The sequence below is a fragment of the Entelurus aequoreus genome, linkage group LG11 (genome assembly GCF_033978785.1).
Source record: "Entelurus aequoreus isolate RoL-2023_Sb linkage group LG11, RoL_Eaeq_v1.1, whole genome shotgun sequence".
Classification (NCBI taxonomy): domain Eukaryota; kingdom Metazoa; phylum Chordata; class Actinopteri; order Syngnathiformes; family Syngnathidae; genus Entelurus; species Entelurus aequoreus.
The window spans coordinates 55208241-55228124 of record NC_084741.1 but is presented as its reverse complement, the minus strand read 5'-3'; the positions used below and the strand labels follow the sequence as shown (position 1 = coordinate 55228124).

Here is a 19884-nt window from a genome sequence, read left to right as displayed (position 1 = left end):
TCTCTGCAGGACGAGGAATAGCTAAACATGTTTCACTACACACCGTAGCTCACCGGCGTCAAAATGTAAACAAACGCCATTGGTGGATCTACACCTGACATCCACTGTAATGATACCAAGTACAATAGCGTATCTAGTCGATACTACTATGGTTACGTCGATATTTTTTGGCATCACAACCTCTTCTTTCGTTTTTTTTAAATGTATATTATGTTTATAAACTCAGAAATTACGTCCCTGGACACATGAGGACTTTGAATATGACCAATGTATGATCCTGTAACTACTTGGTATCGGATTGATACCCAAATTTGTGGTATCATCCAAAACTAATGTAAAGAATCAAACAACAGGAGAATAAGTGATTATTACATTTTAACAAAAGTGTAGATAGAACATGTTAAAATAGAAAGTAAGCAGATGTTAACAGTAAATGAACAAGTAGATTAATAATTCATTTTCTACCACTTGTCCTTAATAATCTTGACAAAATAATAGAATGGAAAATGACACAATATGTTACTGCATACGTCAGCACCTAAATTAGGAGCCATTGTTTGTTTACCTACTAATAAAAGACAAGTTGTCCTGTATTTTATTTCAGGGCAAACTTGCAATAAAAAACATATGTTCAATGTACCGTAAGATTTTTTGTTAAAATAAAGCCGATAATGCAATTTTTTGTGGTACCCTTTATTTAGAAAAGTATCGAAAAGTACTGAAAAGTATCAAAATAATTTTGGTATCGGGACAACACTATTACACATCGAGGGGAGATTCAACTTTAGCAGCACAAATCATGACCGGGAGGCAGTCGGTTGGCGCCTTGCTCGAGGGCACTCGGGAAAAAATATTCAGTTTATATTCCCAGCAAATTACTGGCCAATAATTACATCACTTTCACAGTAACATTTACAGTGCGAACTATTTTTACTGTAATTTACTGCAGAGCTGTGATTTGACGGTTAATAACAGTAATGTTACAGCTATATGCTGTCACTTTACAAATGGATTTTCTAAAATCCATCGACATCCAAATCGCTATTTTTATTTATTCAGATTCTAAATCTATTCGTAATTTTTGCAATTTAAACAACTAGTTTTGATTTTGTCATTACTATTGATACTGTTGTTTTTAAAAATGTTTGCTCTTCTTTTCTTAAGTATTGTATTTAATTTATTTGTATATGTCTGCATCCATCCATCCATGTGTACCCCGCCTTCCCCCCGATTGTAGCTGAGATAGGCTCCAGCGCCCCCCGCAACCCTGAAGGGAATAAGCGTTAGAAAATGGATGTATATGTCTATACTAAGTATTGTAAGTGATTGGGTGTGTACCTTCCGTTCATTCTATTTCATATTCCATCCATCCATCCATCCATCCATTTTCTACCGCTTGTCCCTAAATGCAAATCAAAAAACCTAAATTTTTCTAGTTTAATTTCTGAAACAAAAGTTGGACAACTATTTAATGACACTTTTTTAAAACGACAATAGAACTCCTGCTGAACAAAGATTGTTACCGTTATGCCAAAAACATGCTTAACGAGAAGGAAAAGCTAAAAAACTGCTTCTGGTTCAATTTGTCATCACACAGATAACAATGCATTTTTGTATTTTGGATTAACATAAATTGGATTTAAATTTTAATGAAAATCAACCATTTTTTGTTTGTTTTAAAATCTGCCATATATAATAAAAATCGATAAACGTCCTTAATTTAGTTTTTTGATTTGCGTTTCAGAATTGGAATTAGAAGGAATGGAAGGTACACGGACCGGTTCGAGTTTGGGTTAGTTTATTTTTTTCCGCTAGATTGATTATACCAAAGACTATACACATGGGACCCAATACCTCCCTGCTTGGCACTCAGCATCAAGGGTTGGAATTTGGGGTTAAATCACCAAAAATGATTCCCGGGCGCGGCCACCGCTGCTGCTCACTGCTCCCCTCACCTCCCAGGGGGTGATCAAGGGTGATGGGTCAAATGCAGAGAATAATTTCGCCACACCTACTGTGTGTGTGTGACAATTGTGTTGAATCAAGAATCGATTATAAATCGAATCGTCACCCCAGTGCACAAAAATTCCCATCTCTAATTTTTATAGTTGATTACACTCTCGGTTTAACAGTATACCACCACTTAGGCCATGTCTACACTAAGCCGGATAACTCCTTAAATGAATAATTATTTAGCCTGAACCCCGTGTCAGCCACACTAAATCATCGTTTAAGGTTACCCTCCTTGGATAATTTTTTACACGGGTAAGTGCGCCGTGTATTTCTTGAATCTTTGTATGGACTCATTGATTGTTTACAAACTGACTTCGGAGAGGAAGTGAAGTCAGAAAGACCGCGCCCCACACAGGAAGTGACGTCAGAAAGAACGTGCCACAGCCAGCTTCATAACAACCGGAGCTAACCACTGGAAAGATGAAGGCGAGTCGTCCAGACATGCCCGTGTTTCTTCTTCTTCTACATGTACAGATGCTTGTGGAAATCACACATGAATGCCTTAAGAGAAGAAAATGCACGATTGCAGCTATTTGTGATACTACACATCTCAGACGGCAAGAGAACGTTCGAATCTCGGGGTCAGCTGTGATTCTACTTACCGAAAAACTTTGTCCATTTGTCGAAGGAGAGACAACGAGAATGCGGGCTCCTGTGGGTGTGATTTAAAAAAAGGTAGCGTGTGCTTTGTATTACCTGGCCGACGAGGGAAGACTACGGAAAACATTGAATGCATTTGGACTGGCAAAGCAGACTGTATCAGTTATTGTCCGCCATGTATGTCACGGACTCAACGTCTAGGTCCAGAGTATATAAAGTCACCAAAAAGGAATGGACAATGAAGGTGAAGGCAAAAGAGTGAGGAGTGTTCTGACCAGATATTTAGATCCCTAGTTTGATTGTTGTCAAATGTTCTTTTTCACATTACTTTCACATGTCCATTAAAGATGTTATTAATTTATGATGGCTCAGGTGTGATTCACTACAATAGGGCCCCACAGCACACTGGATTCCAGTTAATTGAAATACCACAACACTGGACATTGTTCAGATAAGTTAAATTTAAGAACTTGCACACAAAGCAACACTGGAGGTGACTATGACGTTCGCATTTTCCGCGCATGCGTACTAGGTCGCATGGAGGTGGGGAGGGGGTCTTAAACGACCATTGTGTGTGTGTGGACAAGGATAAGGTTAGGTGGGATTTACCCTGGATAACCTTAGCCGGCTTAGTGTAGAAGGGGCCTTACTCTACTCCTTTTTTTTTTTTTTTTACAGTGTAGTTGTTTTTTATCAACAGCAGCCAAAGCTTTTGTTCTTAGGAACTGAACTACTCTTCAAGCGTCTGCCTTGGTGGTGCTATCAGGTGGAAATACATGCATCTTGTGCATGTGCTGCTTGTACAGTGGCAGGTGGTCGGGGAGGATTTTTAAACACCCACTCACCTCCCCACCCACCCAGAAGGTGAAGGTTCACCGTGGTATGTATTGTAAAATGCTACGGGCGACCTGTAAAGAAAAGGGCATGTGCTAACGACACAGAGGCTTCTTCCCTGATTGATTCAGAAGGAAGGGGAGTGCGCCCACATAAGTGTGTGTTGTGCCTGACATTCATACAGCAGGGGAAGCGCGTTTAATAAAGACTGCTCTCTTACACCAGGAAGTATCTGAATAGTGACTCACGCACTGCAAGGAGAGAGAAAGAGCCGAGAGGCTCACTGTTCCAACTATGCAATAGTGAGAGTGTCATCATATTTAAGGGCGTGTGCTTCTCCTTGTTTTGTTTTGAGTCATTAAAATTGGAAGGTGTATTAATTGTAGCTATGCAGGTCAAAAAAGGATTGTAGTATGTACGCGTGGTAGGAAAGAAATACCATTTTTTTTTAAATTTACGTGGGTGGGAATTGTACGTGTTTGCAGATTATAATTAGTGTGGCTCTGAATTGTGGGTTTTCTGTAAGGTCTTGTACATGTGTCTCATTTGCACAACTGAGTAGATCCTATTACCTTAATGACTTGCTTTTATTACTGTGTGTTTGTAACAATTAGGGCTGTCAAACCATTAAAATATACAATCTCGATGAATTCCAATTTTGTCTATAAGCAAATAAAAGTTTATATTTAATATGGAACTGATCTAGAAAGAGGTTCTGCAGCCTCTGTGGCAGAACCTCCAGGTTCTGTAACAGCTTCTTCCCTCAGGCCATAAGACTCTTGAACGCATCATAATAATCTCCTCAATTCCCCCCCAAAAATGGATTAACTCGCTGGAATATAAAGACAATATAACATACATCCATAAACGTGGATTCATATGCAAAAGTGCAATATATTTACAGATAGATAGATAGATAGATAGATAGATAGATAGATAGATAGATAGATAGATAGATAGATAGATAGATAGATAGATAGATAGATAGATAGATAGATAGATAGATAGATAGATAGGTCTTTATTGTCATTGCACAAGTACAACGAAACTTTGTTTTCAGCAAAAACCCGTTCAAGATTAGACAAACAAACAGTGTACAGGGTTACAGAACAGGAACGCTGATGGGTCGCCACAAGGCGCCCCGTAAAAGATGGGAAAAAGGTAAAACGCTGGGGAAGGATGAGTAAAAAAAATACAATCTAGACTGGGCTCCAAAGGGGGCCCAGTCTGGAGTGGGAAAAAACCTCCATAGCAAAGCACATATACATATTACAACGCACATCTCGAGATATCTAGCAACAGAGGGAAGGGAGTGCGGGGTCAGGGTGGGAGGCCGCAGCTCTCAGGCGCTGACCATCCTTTCATCACCCCTATGCGATGAAAGGATGTTTTGCATTACTGTACTTTATCCGTACAGTAATCTATTTATCTATATCTGCACCTTATTGCTCTTTTATCCTGCACTACCATGAGCTAACGCAACGGAATTTTGTTGTTATCTGTACTATAAAGTTCAAATTTTAATGACAATAAAAAGGAAGTCTAAGTCTGATCTATTAAAGGTTTGCGTGTGTTAAAACACGTGCAAACTTGACAGCGCACGGAATGCTGATCCACCAAACTTGTATATTGCGTCTCATAAATGCGCCAAATTGAGAGCGAGTGTTTGTCTTTGTGTATGTGTAGAATATATGCCGATTATTAGAACGGCCACAATACTGGGAGGAGGAAGATGCACATTTTAAAAAATTTGCACTTGCAATGTGATTCATGAAGACTGACACTGTTCCGCGGCCGCTGTTTTGCCTGTATATTTAGCTCGTCCTGAAAGTACATGGAAACTGGCACAGTTTCGCACAAATGGCTATTGGAATGGAGGCGATTGGGCAGCAAAGATAGACGGTGGCAAAAGAATCCGGCATTCCTGTGCGAGTCTCAGAAATAAAAATAACAGACATATTGTCAATTCAGCAATATCATTTTGTAATTTCATTGCTGCTAGATGACTTAAGGGGCTCATTAAAACAAGCGAGTAATAAACTGTGATTATTCATAACTAATCAAAATTCAAAAGTGTGATTAACCTGAATTAAAAAAATTATCATTTGACATTTATTATCAACAATATGTTATTATTTCAATACTTTTAAGGCTGTCCCAATACGATATATTATTATTTTACTTAATTTTCTTGCATCTGGATCTTTCTAAACGCACCATTACAACACCAGCGCCTTCTAGAGTGTTTCTTCAGCATGCTAAAACTAGATGCTGTTGTCTCGATCACACTTCTGTATCAAGTGGTTCATATTATATTTGTGTGTCGCATATTCCACAACACAAGTTGGACCGTTGGAGCATTTGATGTCATGAATGTGGAGAGAAATGAGTGTCTCCATGGGCCTAACACACTCAAAGACTTCCTTTAAACAGTGCAGTCTGTGCCACTTTTAGACTTGTTATCAATTGTGCATGCAGTCTTAGTAGATCACCCGCCACAGGACCACTGATAGTACTCAAAATGTTTTACTTTGCGCACACTGTTTATTTCAAACATGCATACATTTACGACATGGTACTTCACATGCAGTTTCTTATCATAGCATGTCCGAAATGAAGTAGGAAGAAGCAAATTTGATTTAATCCAACCCATTTTCCGTTTCATAGCAATTGTTTAACACCTTTGTTTGCTCACTTCCTGTGCTCAATCTATAACACAAACAAATACATAAATAAATTGATAAAGTTGTCATGAACAAATAGTTGTGATTCACATAATGAAATGAATAAGATAGTTTTTTGGATTTTAGTAGATCCGGCCATTCGTGTACCTTGTTAAAATGTACACCCAACATTGGATTGGAAGAAATGTTTGATTTATACAAATATTTATTTATTTATTATACATTATGTTTTGCATATATATACTATTTGAAATTGCTTGACATAAAATGGACACAAACATTATTTTACAAACACATACAGATGCAATAGAATTTCCACCTTATTTTTACGATTACGGTAATTTTTCAACACTTGCTGTCTGCCAGTCTGGGCTACGGCGTAGTTGCATATAAGTTATTTGCGTGCTTGTGTTTGGAGGCGTAAAAAAGCAGAAAAACAAGCCCAAATAAGCAACCACGCTTTCAAAAACAAGCCCAAAAAAAACGCAACTTGTTACTCAAAAACTTTGCAAGCGACTTTAGAAAAAATAAGTTACTAATAATACACGGTATATTGATAACTGAAAGCAATGTGAAAGAAAATAACTTTAGTTAAAAGAAACTTGAATTAACTCATTGTTATCGAGTGAACTTTGACAGGCCTAGTAATAATATACACAAATATTTACCTGTATTGGGGTATGTTTAATTCTGCTTTGGGAGCTGTAAAGCATTATTGAAAGGCGGGTCACTGATAAGACATCTGTCTTCAGTCACTCCATGGCAGCAGCAGTCTAAAAAACATGTCTCTCTCACTGCACTCATGCAGAGTCAACAAGCCCTCTGCAAAACAGCCCAAACACTGTAGAGTGACAGTTATTACACATGACTGCAGCATAAACACGCTGCAGCAAACATTTGCGTTATTATGCCTAAAATACTGTGTATGTGCATATCATATTTGTTCACGTTCCCTTGCTTCTGCCTTTATCATAGTACTCTTCCTTGTTTCTCCAGAAATTCCAGTCTTCCCAGACAGTCAGTTTAACCCTTTTCTGCCCAGCACCTATGAGGCTCCAGGCAAACACGACCTAATTAATTCCCTCACTTTGGTTATTTTTAAGTAAGTTATTGTACAAAACGTTTATCTCCAAGGGGAACCCTAAGGTAAAGTGCAGAGCTGCAGAGGGCTTTTTGTCGTTATGTAAGACAAAAAGCTGTCAGTTTGATTTGAACACTTTCTAACCCACTCATTTTAAATTATTATTATTTATTTTTTTTACAAATATACATTCTACAGAGTACGTATAAGGAGGAATAAAGTTTCCCTTGCACAACAATTCTGTAATTTTTTAACTGAAAGAAGTATTTCTGCATTTTTTTTTCTCTATCTGTACAATGTTATCTCAACTACAAGGAAAGAAGATACAACTCCTCGACACTGCTACTCCAATACTTGTGTACTTAGTCTCATTGTTCTTGATTTACTTGTCTTTATTTATACTGTATTTATTATAGGGCTGTCAAAAACAACGAGTTGACTAATGTTAATAATCACAAAATGTTTCTTGACCGTTTAATGTTTATTTACTTCTACTGCGGAGGGTTACCTGAAAAGTGGCACTGGTTGTTATATGGTCAGTGTTTAGGTGAATCAAATCCAAATAAACTCCTGCTGAACTTAATATGAAACGGACACTAAGTTTAAAAAAAAAAAATCCTAAATGACATTTTGACAATAAAATATTTAAACATTTGGGTAAATTTTAACGTTAATTTAACTCATCCAAGTGATTATGCATGATTAATCCAAATTCAAAAGGGTAATTAATCTTGAAAAAAATAAGAAAAATCACAAAAAAGAGGAAAAAACCTAAAATATCTCATGGGCGTAATGTATTTATACAAACTAGATTTGATGAAATGATGAGTGGGTTTACTATTTTGAGTAAATGTGAATAAAATTAAATGAAATATGATATGTATTGATATACTTAATACTGTCAATTTTTCGGTGATTATGTATCGTATTGATGATTGGGATCAGACACACCTTTTTTTTTTCTTTCTTTTTATATTACTATTGTTTACTTCTACAAATGAAGTTATTGTATTAGAAATGCTTGATTGTTTGAATTGTGTAGATGATTTGTTGTGCTCACAGTAAATTGGTCAATTGAATTGAACTCAAGTTCTATTGGAACACCACTAATTAATTTTACTTTTTTAAATTTTTATTGTAGGTCTTTTTCTTTTTTCATAATTTATTATTTATTATTTTTCCTTAACACGTCAGTATTTAAATTTTTGGCGGCTCCTTTTTTTTTTTTAATTTGTGGTTCAATATGGCTCTTTCAACATTTTGGGTTGCCGACCCCTTTGTTAAACAAAGAAGCCCCTTAAACATATAGAAACACTGGTACTGGTTGGTAGTATATCAACATACATTGATTTGATCATCTTAAAGGGTACAATATAACTCAACTTTCCAGCATAATGCAACACTAATCTGCAATGTGTTTTGTTGACAACACCCAAGTGACACGCGCGCGACACTGATAATTATATTTGTCAAGTAAAGCAGTGGTCCCCAACCTTTTTGTAGCTGGGGACCGGTCAACGCTTGAAAATTTGTCCCACGGACCGGGGGGGAGGGGGGGGGGATTTTTTTTTTTTTTTTTTTTTTTTTTCATAAAGAAATACAATCATGTGTGCTTACGGACTGTATTCCTGCAGACTGTATTGATCTATATTGACATACACATACACAATATGTATATATTGTGTTTTTTATGTTGATTTAATTAAAAAAAAATATATATATATTTATTTTTTTATTTTTTTAATTTTTTGCGCGGCCCGGTACCAATCGTTCGGCCCGGTGGTTGGGGACCACTGAAGTAAAGGACATTTAGTTGTCACCTCCACGCTAAAAATAACAGCATTGAGGAATGAGGTGTCCCGATAAAAGTATAATAGTGATGGCTCTAAAACAGGGGTGCCCATTAGGTCGATCGCGAGCTACCGGTGTATCGCGGAGGGTGTGTCTGTCGATCGCCAGCCAGGCATTAAAAAATTAGACCTAAAAGTTAGCGTCACTTTTGTGACTTGATTGACATTCACAGCACTCGAGGGTCTTGTGAGATGACGCTGGCTGCTGCCAGATCATTATTAAGAAAAAATGACCGACAGGAAGGGCGAGAAACACTTTTTATTCAAACAGACTCTCGCGCCGTACCTGCTGTCAAAACTCTAAAGACCAACTGCACAGTTCCCGTCTTCACAATAAAAGCCCTGTTTCATCCTGCCTGCGCTAACAAAATAAGAGTCTCAGAAAGCTACGGAGTTTGCCGCCAATGTATTTCTTGTAAAGTGTATACAAAAAGAGTATGGAAGCTGGACAAATAAGATGCCGAAAACCAACCATTTTCATGTGGTATTGGACAGAAAGGAGGACTTTTTTTCTCCTCCATTCGAAAATGTGGACGTTATCAGCACTACTGTCTGATTCCAACTAGGGCTGCAACAACTAATCGATTAAATCGATTAAAATCGATTATTAAAATAGTTGCCGATTAATTTAGTCATCGATTCGTTGGATCTATGCTATGCGCATGCGCACAGTTGGTTTTTTTTTTAAATTAAAACTTTTTTTTTTCTTTAATAAACCTTTATTTATAAACTGCAACATTTACAAACAGCTGAGAAACAATAATCAAATAAGTATGGTGCCAGTATGCTGGTTTTTTTCCCCAATAAAATACTGGATAGGATAGAAATGTAGTTTGTCTCTTTTATTCGATTATTAATCGATTAATCGAAGTAACAATCGACAGATTAATCGATTATCAAATTAATCGTTAGTTGCAGGCCCTAATGCCTATTAATGCAAGTCATCACAATCAGGTAATACACCAACTTATCACCACCAACTTATCACCACCAACTCCATGGTTCTTGCCCGGAAAAGGGTGGAGTGCCATCTCCGGGTTGGGGAGGAGACCCTGCCCCAAGGGGAGGAGTTCAAGTACCTCAGAGTCTTGTTCACGAGTGAGGAAAGAGTGGATCGTGAGATCGACGGGCGGATCGGTGCGGCGTCTTCAGTAATGCGGACGCTGTATCGATCCGTTGTGGTGAAGAAGGAGCTGAGCCGGAAGGCAAAGCTCTCAATTTACCGGTCGATCTACGTTCTTATCCTCACCTATGGTCATGAGCTGCGGGTGATGACCGAAAGGACAAGATCACGGGTACAAGCGGCCGAAATGAGTTTTCTCCGCCGGGTGGAGTGGCTCTCCCTTAGAGATAGGGTGAGAAGCTCTGTCATCTGGGAGGAGCTCAGAGTAAAGCCGCTGCTCCTCCACATCGAGAGGAGCCAGGTGAGGTGGTTCGGGCATCTGGTCAGGATGCCACCCGAACGGAGGAGGCAATGGGGAAGACCCAGGACACATTGGGAAGACTATGTCTCCTGGCTGGCCTGGGAATGCCTCAGGATCCCCCGGGAGGAGCTGGACGAAGTGGCTGGGGAGGGGAAAGTCTGGGCTTCCCTGCTTAGGCTGCTGCCCCCGCAACCCGACCTCAGATAAGCGGAAGAAGATGGATGGATGAAAGTAAGGAATCTATGTGTTAAACACGCCTGTATTATCATCAAACACCTTTAACTTGTTAACAAAAATGTCTCTTTCATAAATAAATAAATATAAATGATATATATGAATGAGGTAGATCGCCCTCGACTTGGTCAATTGACAAGTAGCTGGCCTGCAGAAAAAAAGTGTACGTGCAGTTCTTTGGACTAAATGTGTGTTGTTTTTGGCTCAGTCTCCTTGCAAGCTCATCTACATGCAACGTGTGTGTGCGTGTATGCGTGCGTGTGATTGTGTGCGTGGGGCGGAAACATGTGGCCATGAAGGAGTAAAGGGAAGGTGGGGGGGGGGGTCGATGGCGTGTTTTTGTCGATTGAACTTTTTTTTTTTTTACCCAAATGATATTTCCCCCTGCGTCCCATTGAATGTTTGCCTGCTGCGTTGTCATGCACGTCCATAATGTTTTCTCTTTGACTTATGTGGTAGTCTTTAAATAAGGAAGTGGGGGATTTTCGCTACATTCGCAAAAGTCGATTGTTCACGTAAGACCCTCTTAATGGTGCCGCTCAACAGGCAAACTGGGTAATCCCGTTGGGGATGAAAATGAAACAAAAAAACACACAAAAAATGCCGCAGTCAGCAACCACTTAGGTTTAAGGAATAAACTTTTGATTCGTGTTTCGTTTTGTAGCTCTAAATAGATTTCGAACTTGTCCTCGATGTTTCGCGCAGTGCTTTCTTTTTATTCGTGATGCGTTCACGGACAAACTCCAAGCTCCGACATTAAGTTGTGTGCGGCATTCATGACAAGTTTCACGCGTCCGCCTCTGCGTTACAGTGCGTTCTCTTATGTGCTAAAAGTAGCCACACCGCGTTTCGATTTAAAAAGTAATCATAATAAACGGTATCGCAACTGAACGTGCCGTTATTTTGCACCGCCTGCAACCCGCGTGAGATTATATTTTCCGCCGAAAGTATTTGATTGTGGCATAAAGTGTGAAGTTTTCGTAGCGCCTATGAAGGCAGCACTAACGAAACGACAGAGACAAGAGAAACCCACGGAGAGTGGAGTGAGAGAGGAACCTGTACTCTTCCACAGCATAAGGAGAGAGGAATCCTCATCACATTATAATCACTCGCTCATTTTTTATTTTTTTTTTACAAAGTGAGCTAGTAATGGCCTCACTGGGAGACACATTATAATATATCTTCGCTAGGTCTGGACTCTGTTTTTTTTTTTTTTTTTTTTTTTTAAAGGTGCACCTTTCTTTTTTCGGGTGTTGGAGCTCAACGGTATTTCAACTGGTAAGGAAGTGACTAGATCATTATCACTGTTTATTTTTTCCAGGGTGTGTTTACAGCGTCGTGGTCATTAATATACCATTTTCTCCCTCTTAACTATCACCACGTCCTTCAAGAGTAGGTAACAAAAGTGAATTAGCGAGAGTAAAGGTGGTTTTAAGACCAATAGAGGATGTAATTGTGCTATTTGTTAACATTGTTATATGGTTACCAGTTAGCAGACTGTTAAGGTTCAAATTAATTCAGGTTTAATGATAGTTATTATATGGACACTCTTTGCATAGTCATTCTCCCTCAGGGACAAGATTATCATAGGAGTTAGTTATGTAAAACATTTTTTTAGGAGAGAGAGAGAGAGAGAGCAAGTTCATGCACAAAATAGTCTCATTGGATGTTGTTTTACAGTTTTATCCAACAGGAATGATCAATAATCTCGGGTTGTCCTAATTCCATGTTGATGTTCTTGTTTAGAAGTAGCCTTTAATTATGACACACACACACAATATAATGGTGGTTTTATTAAGAGTTTATTTTAAAGTACATATTTGTCTGTAACATGTTTAAAGGGGAACTGCATTTTTTTTGGGAGTTTTGCCTATTATTCACAATCCTTATTTGAGACAACAACACTTACCGTCGTGGTCAAAAGTTGACATACACACTAAAGAACATTGATTGATTGATTGATTGATTGATTGATTGATTGAGACTTTTATTAGTAGGTTGCACAGTGAAGTACATATTCCGTACAATTGACCACTAAATGGTAACACCCGAATAAGTTTTTCAACTTGTTTAATTCGGGGTCCACTTAAATTGATTCATGATACAGATATATACTATCAGATATATACTATCATCGTAATACAGTCATCACACAAGATAATCACATTGAATTATTTACATTATTTACAATCAGGGGTGTGGAGGGGGAGGAGGGGTAGGATATGGACAGCAAGTAGTGGACATAGAGAGAGAGAGAGAGAGAGAGAGAGAGAGAGAGAGAGAGAGAGAGAGAGAGAGAGAGAGAGAGAGAGAGAGAGAGAGAGAGAGAGACAGAGGGAGAGAGAGAGAGAGAGAGAGAGAGAGAGAGAGAGAGAGAGAGAGAGAGAGAGAGAGAGAGATCAGAAGGCATAAGAAAAAGTATCTGCATTTGATTGTTTACATTTGATTATTAGCAATCCGGGGAGGGTGTTAGTTTAGGGTTGTAGCTGCCTGGAGGTGAACTTTTATTGCGGTTTTGAAGGAGGATAGAGATGCCCTTTCTGTCATAATGTCATGGCTGTCTTGAGTTTCCAATAACGTCTACAACTCTTATTTTTTTTGTGATAGAGTGATTGGAGCACATACTTGTTGGTCACAAAAAACATTCATGAAGTTCGGTTCTTTTATGAATTTATTATGGGTCTACTGAAAATGTGACCAAATCTGCTGGGTCAAAAGTATACATACAGCAATGTTAATATTTGGTTGCATGTTCCTTGGCAAATTTCACTGCAATAAGACGCTTTTGGTAGCCATCCACAAGCTTCTGGCAAGGTTCTGCTTGAATTTTTGACCACTCCTCTTGACAAAATTGGTGCAATTCAGCTAACTTTGTTGGTTTTCTGGCATGGACTGGTTTCTTCAGCATAGTCCACACATTTAAGTCAGGACTTTGGGAAGGCCATTCTAAAACCTTAATTCTAGCCTGATTTAGCCATTCCTTTACCACTTTTGACGTGTGTTTGGGGTCATTGTCCTGTTGAAACACCCAACTGCACCCAAGACCCAACCTCTGGGCTGATGATTTTAGGTTGTCCTGAAGAATTTGGAGGTAATCCTCCTTTTTCATTGTCCCATTTAAAGCACCAGTTCCATTGGCAGCAAAACAGGCCCAGAGCATAATACTACCACCACCATGCTTGACAGTAGGCTTGGTGTTCCTGGGATTAAAAGCCTCACCTTTTCTCCTCCAAACATATTGCTGGGTATTGTGGCCAAACAGCTAAATTTTTGTTTCATCTGACATCACATGGACAAAGATAAGACCATCAATACTCCATGTACATGCTGTGAGCTGCATATTAACTAAGTATCAGCGACATTGGTATTATAAGTGTTAACGCTTTGGGAACAGTAACAGCACCTTGATCACAAAAATAATGCATCTACCGCAGTTATTGACATCCTGAGTCGGTGATCTGCTACATTGCCTCTTGAGTTAGTAAAGGTTCATGCTAGATTATACATCATGCCTCCCATTTGTATAGTAGAAGGTTGTGGTCATAAACTGAGAAGTTGGTCAACTTTAAAATTCAACTTAGACCCGAAGACATCACTAGGACTTCACTAGATGCTCGTTTTCACCCAGCATTTTTTACCTGAGGAGTGAGGATTATGATGAATTAATCATCTAAACAGGGTAGACAAATATCGTACTGAAAGATATAAACATCCCATAAATCAACATCCCAATGAGAACTGACATTGTACAGTAAGTAGGGGTGTAATGGTAATGTAGATACCGCTGTATTGCGGTTTAAAAGTCTCCACAAAAATGCAGTGATGAGTGATGGTATCAAACCAAAACATGATGTGGAGTTTTTTTTCCTGGCGCTCTAGTGTTTGCCAAGTCTGAAAAAACTATATCTCCCAGAATTCTCTGCACAGCGTGGGGCCGACAAGGTGGGGGCGTGGAACGCCGTAAACAGAAAGTGAAGTTTGTTCGTAGGAGATGAGAGGAATTTATATATTTGGATATTTCCAGAAAAATATAATCAAAATCCATCCATAACTGTTTGAGTTATGTTGCTTACATACACACAAACAAACCCAGGCGAAAACTTAACCTCTTTGGCAGAGGTAAGAAAGTCTGCGTGGTGCAAAGCAAAGCGCACCACTTTCGTCTCGAACATTTACAAGGCGATACAGCCAGCTGGTCATGTCGCAGCGCATGGAGGGAAACAATTGTATACCATGGGAAATACGAGTAAACTGAAAAGTTACTTGATAAATCCTCAATCCATGCAATCATGTTCTACCGCTTGTCTCTCTCTTCCCACCTTATAAACCACCACCAATAAAATATATTTGGAGCCAGCGAAGCTAAACATCAGTGTGTGAGGTATTTACATGATTCAAAGTTATGTAGTTAGTTGATTTTTTCTGATAAAAAACATTTCCAAACTGATAAAAAAACATGTCCACTGTGAAGGACACTGCTTGTCAGAAAGAAAAAGTTAAAAGACACTAAAGTGAACATTATTGTTTTACACTGGATGTTTACATTGTCACTTTAAAGACACTCAACTGTAAGTTTATTTAAATTTTTGCGTGAAACAATGGATGTTCCTGCCCCTAAAATACATGTTTTTAGTAATAAATATGATCAGAACATTTCGGCAAAATGTTTGTGTTCAATTCCGGCAAGTGTGTTTATCCTCAACATTCCTGCCATTTCATTTTACACACTATGGCTTTTTTGTTGACATATCGTACCAAGATATTTTGATAGCGTTACATCCCTAACAGTAAGTGATAGTTTTACTACGTTCGTAGTTTGTATTTCTCGTTTAGCACGTAACAATACTGCTGCATGATGCTTAGTGTTTCACTAGAGCTGCAAGTGCTTATTACTGAGCTTGTAAAACTTCTAACTCATCCTCCATATATTTAAGCTCCAAAAAGAAAGATTCTGGATTATGTTTGTCCTAAAGTAGTCATTGTTGGCTTTACCATGATTGCAATGCGTTCTGTAAAATGAGCCCCAAAATATAAGTTCCGGCAATGCTCAAAATGACTAAATGACTGTAAATATTACATGGTATTATGAATGTACGTGCCTCATTATGAAGGTTTTTGGATGTTTTTTAGAGGGTTTTATGGGCGGATCAGATCAAATCCCCATTAGCAGCTTTGTTAGCCGTATCTTGCTAGCGTTTATTTTTTATTTAGAATGCACATAAAAAGAGAAAGACGTGTGTTGTCTCACATACGGATTGTGAATGATAGGCAAAATTCCCAAAAAAACTGGAGAAAAAAAAAACTGTACATGCATGTTTATCTTCTTTGCACACTTGCTGTGAGAAGAGGTATTTATTTCCTTCACTGCCAGGTCATATTGAGGAAGAGAAAGAAGGGAGGGAACGAGAGGAAGGAGGACAGAGTGTTGTTTTGCAGGCAGGATTACATTGTCTCCCTCCATGTACTGTCGATCTCAGACACTATTTGATGTTATGTTTTTTTTCTTTCCCTCCCATCTACTGCCAGCTGCTCTCAATGCATGATCACATAACAACCAGCAACAGCAGTAATTTATGATGTATCTTAGGCAAGGTGACTGAGTCAATGACAGTCAGCTATTCTTTCATGGTGATGTTTAGTCACCAAACGTTTGTGGAACATGTGAATACGCATGAGGATCTGGATATTAAAAAAAACGAAGAAAAAAACAAAAAACAATAGACATACAGGCAGTTTTTCTGAAGTGTGGGAGTATTTTCCTAGGTGTTTCTAGAACACAGTGGTTGAGCTTTGTGGACAGAATGTCACCCATGTTTGACTGAATCTTTTTGTGGTTACAAGCAGACAGATGACTAAAATGCAAAACCGCAGTTGCTCTTTGGATAGAATAACTTAACTTTTTTTTTTTTTTTGTTACAACTCAACCTTGCTTAAAAAAGTTCCCAATAACTACACTTACTTTGCTTTAGTCAGTGGGTCTGTTTGCCTTTTGTATGCACTCTTGTGTGCTTTACATCCCTGTGCTTATCTTGATCAAACTTTCAACTTTACCATGACTCTTTATCTTTTCCAAAGACTTGACTTTTGTAGGGTAACCCCAAACCCCCACAGCAACCTTCCCCCACTCACCCACACATCTGTACACATTACTTTATCCTTTATACGTACACATTTAAAATGACATGTATTTTTTATTTTTTTTGTTTACTGTCAGCAAAATGTGCAAAAAAGTGTTGTATCGATGTGTCAAGAAACAATAAGAACAAGGCCATGCTTTGTGATGGTAGAAATCCATGTTTAACCCATGTGAATGAATGGAGCCTCACATTCCACAGCGACAGGCCCTTTACTGAATGGCAGTACTAACGCGGCTGTTTTCATTACTCATTACTGCCTTGTGCCTTTTTCAACATGGACATAATCATCTACCTTCACCACAGTGAAGGATGGATGTTGTCATCAACATAATGTGTATGGTAATACCAGTGTGATTATCATATTACCCATTCACATACTGCACTTACACTACAACCTTGACTCTTTTGTGTCACTCAAAGTTCAAGTTTTTGTTTGCCTCATCACCCCCACCAACTTGACATCACATGCCGCCCACCTATTTCCATGACTTGCATGATGTTTTTAAAAACAACCTGATTAATCTTACTTAACCACAACTAATAGCAGTAAATAACTTGCTTGCATTGTTTAAATTACTTTAAAAAAGACCCCAGAATGTGATGTTTTACTTGAAAACACAACATTTATTTGCTCAGAACTTGATAACAGTATGATCTAAAGTCCCGTTGGGGCGTATTTTGAGACACAACTTGACACCTGTGCAACCTACTAATAAAAGTCTCAAAAACACAGAGCACACCGGTCGGAGTATCTCTGCACTGATATATTCATTGACCTGATCACTGACCGTATTGCAGCCATTCATGTAACCAGCCACATGTGCGGTGAAAATAAATTGTGTGTTTGATCTGGTGATTAATGCGATCATTTTTTGTGATTAATAGCATGTGTTAATTGACATCCGTGATATAAAATGCACTTAAAAAGGCATGTCTTAATACTATGCTTAGTGATATTTACAGTATAACAAACCCTGGGCTGTTTCTACACGTGTATTTATATAACTATGGCTGCAACGGTTAATTAATTAAACTGACTCATTCGAGTAGAAAAATTCAATATATATTATGTTACTTTGATTATCATTTAATGAGTGTAGGGTTGTACGGTATACCGGTATTAGTATAGTACAGCGATAATAATGAATCATATTCGGTACGATACCGCCTCCGAAAAGTACCGTTTCTGCACCCCCCGCGCCCCCGTCGTCGTCACGTCGTGTAATTGCTGGTTTTACAAGCAGAGGAGCATGTTCGGCAGCGCACAATCACAGAGTACATACAAGCAGACACACTGTGTAGACAGAAAAGGGAGAACGGACGCATGTTGGCTTAAAAACTGATGATAAAGGTGAAGTTATAACACTGAAACGTCCTCAGGAAGAGGTGCTTTAACACATGGCTAGCTAGCTAGCGACGAACGTGCATCCGCCGTCTGCAGTGTTTTAGCTACTTCTAAATCACTAATCCTTGCCTCCATGGCGACAAATAAAGTATGTTTCTTACAAGTATCATCCCTGCAGGACGAGGAATAGCTAAACATGCTTCACTACACACCGTAGCTCAGTGGCGTCAAAATGTAAACAAACGCCATTGGTGGATCTACACCTGACATCCACTGTAATGATTCCAAGTACGGGAGCGTATCTAGTCGATATTACTATGATTTTGTCAATATTTTTTGGCATCACAACATCTTCTTTCGTTTTTTTTAAATTCATATTATGTTTATAGACTCAGGAAATATGTCCGTGGACACATGAGGACTTTGAATATGACCAATGTATGATCCGGTAAGGACTTGGTATCGGATTGATACCCAAATTTGTGGTATCATCCAAAACTAATGTTTAGCATCCAAACAACAGAAGAATAAATGATTATTACATTTTAACAGAAGTGTAGACAGAACATGTTAAAAGAGAAAGTAAGCAGATATTAACAGTAAATGAACAAGTAGATTAATAATTCATTTTCTACCACTTGTCCTTAATAATTTTGATAAAATAATAGAATGATAAATAACACAAAATGTTACTGCATATGTCAGCAGACTGAATTAGGAGCCTTTGTTTGTTTACTTACTACTAAAAGACAAGTTGTGTTGTATGTTCACTATTTTATTTAAGGACAAACTTGCAGTAAGAAACCTATGAAGCCATATTGCGTGTTGCACTACCGATGTATGTGTGTAGTGTGTATTATACATATATATTATTACAAATGTAATGCTCGATCATCTAGTTTGTAGTCAAGAGACAGAATGAACTGAAACACATTCAAGCCAGATGTGTTTTAATGCTACACAAACGCTGCGCAATGGAGTGACTTCAGACGGTAACCAGTCACAGCGGATGCTATCTTGCTTTAAAGCAACTTTATGGATTATTACACTATCTCAATTTTTCACTTTTTTGAGTGGATTAATATTGGCCTGTGGATTAATGGATTGCTCGGAGGACGGTTGAAAAAATGCGGTCGTGACTCAAACTGACACAGCGTGCGTGACTTTGAGGAACTTTTGAGGAGGAAATTTAGTGTTAAACTTTTGTGTGGTGTTGCTTCCTTATTTGTCACTTTTCAAAGCTGATTTTAATGTGTAGCAATGGCAGCTGAACTGAATGTGACGGCGTGTCATAATTACGTCAGTCAGCTGGAACAAAAATTACCGATAGCAGTATCGTTAGGCTAGAATCTTCACGGTCCTCATGGACCGTCCGAATTAGGAACCAGTGCCAAAAAATACTCGGTATACGTCTCTAGCAATAACACATTTAAAAGTTAAAGTTAAAGTACCAATGATTGTCACACACACACTAGGTGTGATCACCCTTGATCACCCCCTGGGAGGTGAGGGGAGCAGTGGGCAGCAGCGGTGACCGCGCCCGGGAATAATTTTTGGTGATTTAACCTCCAATTCCAACCCATTGATACTGAGTGCCAAGCAGGGAGGTAATGAGTCCCATTTTTATAGTCTTTGGTATGACTCGGCCGGGGTTTGAACTCACAACCTACCGATCTCAGGGC

The 19884-nt window shown here is 38.6% G+C and overlaps 1 protein-coding gene across 2 annotated transcripts in view; it reads left to right on the top strand.

The window, feature by feature from the left end:
• The first annotated feature begins 11665 nt into the window (after positions 1 to 11665).
• The window catches only part of znf516 (zinc finger protein 516), a 107756-nt gene continuing 99537 nt past the window's right edge, over positions 11666 to 19884 (top strand). For both annotated transcript variants that reach the window (XM_062063566.1, XM_062063567.1), the window contains exon 1: positions 11666 to 11998. The gene's annotated coding sequence lies outside the window, so the exon portion shown is untranslated. The remainder of the gene's footprint in view (positions 11999 to 19884) is intronic.